The 10,822-nt window shown below is 37.4% G+C and overlaps 1 long non-coding RNA gene across 1 annotated transcript; it reads left to right on the top strand.

The window, feature by feature from the left end:
- Positions 1-1,323: 1,323 nt before the first annotated feature.
- Positions 1,324-6,251, top strand: LOC311429370. The gene is made up of 5 exons (XR_014688238.1): positions 1,324-1,523; positions 1,882-1,957; positions 2,893-3,092; positions 5,310-5,397; positions 5,963-6,251. It is a non-coding gene; the product is annotated as an uncharacterized lncRNA (long non-coding RNA).
- Positions 6,252-10,822: the final 4,571 nt, after the last annotated feature.

Raw genomic sequence — 10,822 nt, 5'->3', positions numbered from 1 at the left:
TTCTTCACATAGATAACATTACACTGCTAAAATGCAAGAGGAGCTTTTACATGAAACTACTTAGAGAAGCCTGTTACAGACAGGTGTAGAAGCTCTTAATGGAGTGAAAAGTGGAGAAATTGCCTTCTTTCTCCCTGTTACACATTTTCTGATTGAAAATGTGAAGGATATTCTAGTCAAAAAAGGTTATATACATTCACTGTACCACTTTATATGTAAACAACAGGTGAATATAACAGTCTAGACAGTTCCACTAGGACCCAGTTTTTACAAGAAATGTATCTGATATTGTGACGTTATACTAATGTATTTGCCTAATGTAATACATGCAATCTGAAAGCATGACCATGAAAACTAGTTGTAATAGTTTTGATAAGGTAGATGTGCTTTTCCATTATTAATAAATAAATAAATCAATATATTTTCAAGTTTAAATAATCAACTAAAAAACAAATGAGATGTAAAAGTCCATAAACATGCATTAAGAGGATGCTTGTGATGTCAGGAAATAAAAGAAAGTCATAATTTATAATGAAGGTTTCCATTAGGTATTCTTTAAAAACTAACTATAGTGGTAATTAAGCCCCAGGACAAGCTATAAATGAAACTTACGGAAACCCCAACAAGTCGGATGAATTTCTACCAGGGTCTCTGGTAGCATACTAAATCCAGACACATACATGTATAATGCAGAGAGGCAGAATGGAATCCTTTTGATATCTTATCTAATACTACATTACTTTATCTGTAAGAATAAGGTACCTAAAGACAAATCTGAAGATTTTCTATTTGAACAACATGATTTCTCTACTCATTCACTTGGATCCTGCTGTGCCATTACACATATTTATCTTGCTCAATGACCTCTTGTTCTTCAAATAGTTTTTTAGCTACTCACAAAGCTCTTCATTTTCCCTTTCCTTCCCAAAAGTTTCAATGAAATATTGTACCATATAACAATGATGTATGCCAGATCAAAACATAGCCATCTATTTACTTTGAAGAAAATGATAAGGGTTTCAAAAACCTTTTTTAGGTTGAGGATTTTCCTCCATCCTCCAATCATGTGGTAATGAATCACTTTCAGGAGGACTCCAAGGCTCAAAGAGGAGTCTAGACTGAACAATGGAAGTATGAAAGAAAATTGTGTATACAATTAATCCAGAAAACAAAACAAAACAAAACACACACACACACACACAAAAAAAAAAAAAAAAAAAAAAAAAAAAAAAAAAAAAAGAGTGCCTAGTCACTTTAATATACAGTTGTTGATTTGTTGATTTAAACCAGATGTAGACTCAGTGTAGACTCTGATCACCTGAATTAGCCAACTTAGTGCTTGCCTGGCCCAGAGAGGGGAGTCACAATAATGAAGTTGGCACACCAAGGTTCCCAGTACAGTAAAAGGTTTTCACCTCTGTTAGAGATGCTGAGCTCTCCAAAGTGATGCTGAATAGAAACATGAGTGTGAAATGTTGCTTAGACTTCTCTACCAGGAGCACAAAACAGGAGGAAATCATAAGGTAAAATGGCTCTGTAAACTACCGTACTCAGTAGTAAAAAAAACCCTGAGGAAAATTTATTTATTTTATTTTATATATATTTATACATTTATCTTTATCCAGCAGTAACCAATTCATAAAAACAGCAGAAGAAGGGCTTCCCCCCATCTTTTTGGAATGCAAACTCAGATTTCCAGGGATAACTTGAGATGAGATTCAGAAGGGAACTTTAGTGTCCACTCTGATAAAGATGATTTGAAGGACTTTATGGCATAAAATACAAATCTTTGGAATCTTGCTGTGTTCAGGGTTACATCATGCTGGAGAGCAAATATTCAGATTCTCTTTATTCAGCTCAGGCTTCCTAATTGCTCCTCAGGTTTATCAACGGCACACAAGTACGTGATCTGAATCTTACCCCGTGTGTTTTTCAAAATAGGAACAAATGAACTTCGGTAAGACTTATTACCTATGAATGGAATTTTATGTCAAAAACTCCTAGAATATTTTGCTTTTTAAGGATGTCTCTAAGGTTTCAGAACAGATATTAAGGTAAGGAAATTCTTTAGCTAGTTTCTATTTCCTTCTTTTGTTGAGAATTTTATAAAAAATTAGATCATTGCTTAGAAGGTGATATGAAACACAGATGGTGGGACAAAACCTCCTTCTACTTTACAATGATGTACTCATTTTATAGTTCCTCATCTTCTCTACTTCCCTTCTTCATTGGTTTATTAATGTACAACAATTTCTACAAGCCTGGAAAGTGAATTCTTTGAGAACAGAGCTGTTCAAACTGCAAATCATGGAAATCCTATGTTTTCTGTTATGGAGAGAGACAGGAAAGCTAATCGTAGTGCAACACTGGCTTTGTCACTTACGGTCTGTTTCTTATGGTATTTTTGCTCAACTGTAAACAGCAAGAGAACCAATAGTCACCTGATGCCTTTAAGTGCTATGGTAACATCAGGTATATAATCCTCATTAGTGATGAATAATGGGGTCTCTAATGTTTCACAGTAATAGAATCTGGATCTTTATGTTGATGATATCTAATTGATTAGAAAGCTATTTATATGCATAAGTATATGCTCTGCTTAAAAAATAAAATAAAATAAAATAAAATAAAATAAAATAAAATAAAATAAAATAAAATAAAATAAAATAAAATAAAATAAAAATAAAAAATTCTGTTGACACAGTTTATGAATGATATTGCTGTATGTATATTCTACCCAGTCTCCTGTGCTGGTTTCATGAACCAGAATATTTTGTTCCCGTTTCTTCACAAGTCTATAGATGTAGTATAAATGCACATACAATCTTGTTGTTTTATATATTGCCTCCTTTCCAATATCTTTTCCTCTTAATTTCATGCCATTACACGCAGGAAATGAAGGGATCCAAGGCTTAGCCAGGACTGGACAAAGATTTCCTGGAGTGCAGATGCTAGACTTAAAATGAGGGCCATGCTGCTTCTGAGCCTCCAGGTGACACTGAGTGTAGCAACTACCTCACATGTAGTTCGCTCAGAACCTCTGATGTGGCCAAACAGCAGGGAAAAAGGGAAGAAGATGGAGAATGAATCAGGTTGGTCTCTCTGCGCTGTGATTCCCTCAGCAGCACTGCTTAAGTGGGATTCCTTTATTATGAAGGGTCAAGTGGAAGTATAACAGAGTTTTGGCCTTCAGTACCCTCCTGTGGTTGACAGAGAGTGCTAACATCCTCTTATTTATCTGTTACCCAAACTGCAGCAGTCCTACCTCAAATGAGCTTGGACCATTAGTGGTGCCCATTTAAATGATTTTAATATTGAAGTAAGCAGCAAAAAACATGTCAAATGGAAAATTCTGAATCTTCTTCAAACTCAGTCTTGTCCTATGGGTTTTATATTTATCTGTGCCCAGCTAACACAAATTAAAAATATGAGTAAAAAAATTATGTGCTGGTCATCCAGAATGTCTAGTTTATATCCCAGCAGAAACATAGCTGTCTTTGAACCTTACTTTGCTGCTGGATTATGCTGTTGAGAGTTTCATTGGAGTTAGGCTAAATGCACAATAGACATTGAAAAAGAGGGTGTTGTTGGATATGTTAATTTTTTCTGCATACCATTTATCTTCATGTACTCAGAATGGCAATCAAGCCCAATATTTTGGTATGTTTTGTTAGATAGTCAAAATAATATATGCTATTTAAGATTAGATATCATTGATTCTGACATTTTTTTTTTTTTTTTTGCCTGCACAAAGGATTGGATTAATAAGTACCTTTTGTTATCTTGTTTCTTCATAAGTGTATAGATGTAGTAGAAATGCATTTCACCTTTGTTATTTTGCATATTACCTCTTTTCCTCAGCTCCTCTCTTAAGAAACACAATATAATATTGTTCTGGCAGAAAGTGATTTAGCGCTGGTGCTTTTTCACTCCTTAGGAATGCCAGAATATAGTTGCGTTCTGGAAACTGAGGAACTGAGGTAAATGCATGAGCCTTCAGTTAAGAGGAGGTTGCTCTGCAGCATGTATTCCACTAGAGAGCTCCAATGCAGCAGCAGAATTTGCTATTGTCATCTTGGTTTTGGTCTCCCTATATACTCCTTGGTGGCTTACTCAGATGAAGCCAGCATGGGGCCCTTCCCTGTCAGGAAAAAAGGATGAGGACAATCACTATATATTATTAAAATCTTGGGAGGATACATTGTGCAGGTCCTCCTAAGACATCCCAGAGTTTATCTTCTAATACTATAAAGAGTATATATGACTATGCCCATACTTCAAGCCGTACAAACCCTTTAATCATTTTTCTTTCCCTATTTTGCATCTGAGGCTTTTGCTGAGTATTCCAACATCTGCCATTCCTTGGTCATTTTTGAGTTGATGGATCATTGTTTATCCAGTGCAGCTCATCTTATACTCCTTGAATGTTGATGGCAGTTTCAGCTGCTGAAGGTTAAAAACATGGATTTCTCACATCAAAAACAAAAAAGGGATTTTTTTGAATGTTTAAATCAGAATTTTTACTGGACTTCAAAACATAGTTAATTGAAGTTAAAAGTTTAAAGGAAAAAATAAATATACCATTGATCTGAAATAAAAAATAGTGTTAAACTGAAAATACATACTTTATAGTAAGAAAGAGAGAGATGGGGAAGCAATTTCATTATACAATCTGAGAAGGAGCTTTTGAAGTCACTAAGTCTAGTTGTTTCACTTGTTTGAAACAGTAGTGAAAACAGAGTTAGGTACAGAAGAATATCTATGTTAAATACATTCACAAATAAAGTTTACTATTATGGTGAGTTTTAGAACTGGTGTTGAAAGGAACAGAAGAGCTATGTCCTCTAGTAGAAACATGAAATTAAATGAAAAGTCTGAAGCTACCCTTAGATAGGTAAGGATCACTTAATCCTCCAGGGAAGATTTTATAGAAAAGCAGATTATACTATCCCCCACATTAGGCTATGTATCTACCCTTTTACACATTAGGTATAATAATGTGTCATAGGAAGAGCTCTGACATTATATCTCAAATCACAGAATTCAACTTTGTTCTGGACTCACAAATATGTTACTTAAGGTTGTCTTACAGTGACCTCCTAGAACCTAGACTTACCTGGTACAGCAATTCCCCACCTTGAACACATGCAACAGAGCCTTGGAGGAACCAATCAATTTGGTACTCCAAGAAGTGGACCTGAGGGGTGGGGAACGTTGGTTGGAGCTGAGCAACTCCCACTACAAGGAGGGAAGAGGAAACTGCTGGGAAAATGTTTGGAGCTGAGTTTGCTTTTTCTGCTGCCTCTTAGGAGACATAGAAAGAAGAAAAGTGCCCAGTGCCTGGGAGGAATTCCTCTTCTCCCCAGCACTACATGCCAGCCTACTCACCACAGAAAGGTAAACCATCTTTACAAGGCTCCTGTGTCATAAGTAAGAGCTGTGGAAGAGGATTTTTTTTTCCTATACCTGCTTTCTAGTGTAACTGCCTACACTGCCCAAGACTAGATCAATCATCTATAGGAGCAAATTAATATTACTGTACACCTTAACTATATTTGCTAAGTCTTCAAGTTAGAGAAAAGAATGAGGCAATCTAGTTTCTCTGAACTGCATTGACAGAAATATCTGTGGGCAGCTACTCAAGCTATCATTTATTTATCTCAAGTACAATCAATTTCTGGCAAGGCAAAGCTCTGTGTGAGCTAACTTACCTTGCTCTAAATTGATAAGGTTTATTGGTATTAGTCCAATCTGATGAGAGTTTCCTTTTGGGAAATTCATCAGGTGTTTCTCTAAAAACTGCAAACCATTGTGTTGCTTCATTTGGTACATTTAGTACTGTGGAGTGCCTGTCTAAAACCTATTCCTGTGACATGTCTTTTCAGTGACTATCTCCAAAAATGTAAAGCCATATTTCATTCCATTTTGGCTATGCAAATGCTTTTCACCTTCTGGTTTTCAGGTTCAAACTCTGAGTTCAGATTTACGTATATTATGAGAAAGAGGCATAAGGGTTCACAGACATAAAGTGTCCCTGCTGATGAGCAAACTCCAGTAAAGATGAACACACCTCTGAACACTATGGACGAACACTACCTGACTAAGACGAACACTACCTGACTGGGTAGTTGGTACCCAGAAAGAAATGGTCAGAAAATCCATATTCCATTCCAGTAAAAAGACCATCTCCTTTATAATTCATTTACTTTAGAGTTATCTGGGGACTGCTTCAATTTCTTTCCTTTCCTTTCCTTTCCTTTCCTTTCCTTTCCTTTCCTTTCCTTTCCTTTCCTTTCCTTTCCTTTCCTTTCCTTTCCTTTCCTTTCCTTTCCTTTCCTTTCCTTTCCTTTCCTTTCCTTTCCTTTCCTTTCCTTTCCTTTCCTTTCCTTTCCTTTCCTTTCCTTTCCTTTCCTTTCCTTTCCTTTCCTTTCCTTTCCTTTCCTTCCCTTCCCTTCCCTTCCCTTCCCTTCCCTTCCCTTCCCTTCCCTTCCCTTCCCTTCCCTTCCCTTCCCTTCCCTTCCCTTCCCTTCCCTTCCCTTCCCTTCCCTTCCCTTCCCTTCCCTTCCCTTCCCTTCCCTTCCCTTCCCTTCCCTTCCCTTCCCTTCCCTTCCCTTCCCTTCCCTTCCCTTCCCTTCCCTTCCCTTCCCTTCCCTTCCCTTCCCTTCCCTTCCCTTCCCTTCCCTTCCCTTCCCTTCCCTTCCCTTCCCTTCCCTTCCCTTCCCTTCCCTTCCCTTCCCTTCCCTTCCCTTCCCTTCCCTTCCCTTCCCTTCCCTTCCCTTCCCTTCCCTTCCCTTCCCTTCCCTTCCCTTCCCTTCCCTTCCCTTCCCTTCCCTTCCCTTCCCTTCCCTTCCCTTCCCTTCCCCTTCCCTTCCCTGGACCAGATAGCTTTCTAAGGATCAGGTCTAGGGAGTTTTCTTTACCAGACTGAACATCTCCTCTAACTATTCTTTCTCATTAGAGTTTTCTCTAGTGAGTAATTTTAGGTATTTTCTGAGATGCTTTGTGAAAGTAGTAATTTCAAATATGACTTCTCTGAATATTTCATTGTACTGTTTCTCCTGAGCAGTGGCTACATCTTCTATCAGCAACATAATTTCATGGTGAGGTCTTGAACTTCATGAACTTACCTGGTTTCTTTCCATTATTATGAACAATATAAAAATGACAAAAAATGTTCATGAACTTTGCTGAAAAAGTGTATGTGTTTAATTTTTTGTAAGCTTTAATGATAGGGTTTCTAGCCATATAGAAACTGTCTATAAACCAAGACAGTATTTATTTGTCTATGATTTCTTTGTATAGATATGTACCATGAAAACCAGTGTATTAATCTGAAGTTTCTGGAGAAGTCATGCACTGTGTCAAAGAGAATACTAAAATTTTATTGCATAAAAATGTGCTTTTAGGAGCTCTCTTGAATGATACACATAGTTTTGTGCTTGTCTTCAAAATACATTTTGAACTTTGATCTTGTAATTTCTGAATAAATTTTTAAGAATTAATTTCATTTTGATGTTTCAGATAACTACCCATGAAATTACTCTTTTAATAGTAACTGGTCTAGAGTTTTGAAACATTTCTAACATCTGTAACAGATATTGGAGTGTGTAAGCATATGATTTTCTATCCATTATTTTACGAAGTTTAATCAAAAGCATTTTCTTTGAATTTCTTTTCTGTCACATTATACTGGCACTATTACCACTGAGATTTGACAAAAATGAAACAAACAAGTAATCAGACAAGAAAATACTTATTTCCAGTTGTTAAGTACATGCTCTGAAGTTATGCTTTCCAAGTTTTATTTACTGTTACTGCTGCAGGATATTAACCTTTCAGTTTACAGAACGGTGCTAAGAGGAGCTGCTAAAATAACATTACTCTGTAATGTGGCAAGATACATCTGAATATACCTCCCTAAATTCCTTAGGAGCCCTCTGACTAAGTAGCCACTTAGCCTTTTACTGCTCAGGAAAAAAAAAAAAAAAACTATCCAACTATCCCAGCACAACCTGCAACTTTTCAGTACCCATAGATTTTTGGCTGTTGCTTATTTCCCACAAAAGACTCTGCACATATGGATCAGACAGACCCAGTAAAAGTTGTTCTCTTTAGAAGTGGACTCCATTGTGTCAGGAAAATCTTGAACTTTTCTGGGGCATCACAAAGTGTGGGGAAGGGGTTATACTATTATTAGTTTTTTTTTAGGAGCTTTCTGAAAGCTGAGACAGTTACAGCTATGCACCTCTGATACGATTCTTATCTTTTGGCAGTTCATAGTATTTGACAGCACTCCTATCCAAAAAAAAAAAAAAAAAGAAAAAAGAGAGAGAGAGAAAAAAACTATTCAAAACAGTGATCAACATGAAGTTTATATTTTGAAAGACCTTATTCCTGTGACCTCTATCTATAATGCAGGCAAGAAATCCAGGTCAGGAAATCCAACTATGAAATAAAACAGAAGGAAATATTAGCAGTGGTTTACCAAAGCTGAAAAATAGGAATCTGGTCCTGACCTTTGAATTCATGCTATAATGTTATTATTTTACAAGCTCTAGCAAATTCATTCCAAATCTGCTCTGCATCAGAGTACCTTCTGCGTACCTTCTGTGTACTAAAGGAACAAGAACACCAATGAGGCTGCCAGAGGCTGAAGCAGAGCAACAGAGTGTATTTAATTGTCCTTAACATGCATATATATATGTAATAAACACAGAGTACTGATTTGCATATATTTTCTCCCTGGTGCTTTCTAACTGTAAGAGTCAATATAGAATTAAATCCAGATGGTGACTGGTCATGAGTGGTGCTCCCCAGGGAGTATTGGGGACCATCCTCTTTAATATCTTTATTGATGAATTGGAGGGAATTGAGTGCACCCTCAGAAAGTTTGCAGATGACAGCAAGTTGGGGGAAGTGTCAATCTGCCTGAGGGTAGATCCTGGGGAAGAGTGGCTGGAAAGCTGTGCAGAGGAAAAGAATCTGGGGTTGCTGATTTATGTTCACCTGAACATGAGCCAGCAGTGTGCCCATGTGGCCAAGAAGGCCACTGGCATCCTGGCTTGTATCAGGAATAGTGTAGCCAGCAGGAACACAGAGGTGATTGTCCCCCTGTACTCAGCTCTGGTGAGGCCGCACCTTGAGTACTGGGTTCAGCTTTGGGCCCCTCAGTACAAGAAGGACATCGAGGCCCTGGAGCATGTCCAGGGAAGAGCTACGAGGGAGGTGATGGAGTCACTGTTCCAGAGGATGTTTAAGGAGATGTTAGACATGGTGCTTAGGTACATGGTTCAGTGGGTGATATTGGTGGTTGGGGGATGGTTGGACCAGATAATATTGGAGATCTTTTCCAACCTTAATGATTCTATGATTCTAATTTGAGAAATGTATTACCCTCTAGAAGGATTGAATAAGGGGACACAAATTCAGACTGTAGTTTCTTTGCTGCTTAGCATTTTGCTCTTTATAGTAAACTGTTGCTATCCCGTGGTCTCACAGATAGTATTTGAGAGGAGCAGTCACTCTGGTATGGCTGTTTTTCCCAAAGCTATAGCTCAGACAAAATTCAGGCATGTTACTGGAGCACAGGTCCTTCCCCTGATTGCTCAGTGATTAGTTTCCACTTTGTGTTTACTTAACTTAAGAATGTGATTATCCTTCAAGATGCAGGAAAGCTCTAATTTAGAGGCAGTTCAAAACTGCACAGAAACAATGGGAACAAAGTGTTTATACAAATATTGGCACATTGTTCCCAGCAGCGCTTCACAAAAGGCAGCTGACTGAATGGCAGTTCTGTGCTGCTCTGAGGGGCATAGCTGGAGACTTCTTGAAGAAAACCTGTATCTACTGAATAAATACTGAAAAGAAAACAAGCTGTTCTAATGACTACTGTTTTCTTTAGACAGTACCACTTTGTGAGAAGAATTTCAGACAAGAGTTCCTTTAACATAATTCTTATTTTAGATTAAAGTGTGATCTTGTAATAGCTGAATAACACATTTCAAAACCTCTGACTCAGCAGTAAATTCATGTTTCTTTCTCCATAGTTCTCCCTGCAAACAGTAGTACTTACTGGCTACAACCCTCTGCAGCAGGGGGAAAATTTATGGGCAAATCTCATTCTCTGTGTCTATGGACAGCCTTTCCTAAATGCAGGAGGTTATCATGCTTGGAGGACTGAAGAACTGCAATTTTTCACCTGGCACATTTGTTACTAAATCAGTCACTCAAGAGAATTTGATTTAGGGTATTTCATTCCATGTAGCAGCACAGAATCATTTCTACCCTTTGTAATGCAAAGGGTTCTTCCTGGTCGTGTCCCAGTACTGCCAACAAAACATCCAAAGAAAAACCTCTGAGTACTCCTGTCTATACATGTCACTTTGCAAGGCAAGCAGTGCACTGGATTAATAATTTAGAGGAACTGCAATGTTGTTCATAACAACTGATAGTTTTCTGCTGTAATGAAACACTGGAAAAACGCTGATTATATAAAATGAAATGTTCTCCAGTTAGCTAGCAAGTAAGTGGGTGGCTGAGCTTGCTGAACAGGGAGTGTTCAGGCTGTTCAACTTGCTGACTGCTCTGCTCTCTGCCTAGCTTTTACTTGCAGCAGTTCATGTCCATTTCACCTACAGGAGATTCTTTTTTTTTTTTTTTTCTCAGAAATTTACTATATATGCATATTAATTTTATGTATGTATATTTGAGCAAAAAAATTTTGAGCAAAAATTATTTTTCTCAGTATCCTGTTAAATAAACCATAAAATTCCATACTATACATGTGGTTGTTGACAAAAAAAAAAAAAATAAAATAAATAAA

Source organism: Aythya ferina (genome assembly GCF_964211825.1).
Source record: "Aythya ferina genome assembly, contig: HAP1_SCAFFOLD_856, whole genome shotgun sequence".
Taxonomy (NCBI): Eukaryota; Metazoa; Chordata; class Aves; order Anseriformes; family Anatidae; genus Aythya; species Aythya ferina.
This window is presented reverse-complemented; position numbering and strand designations above follow the sequence as displayed.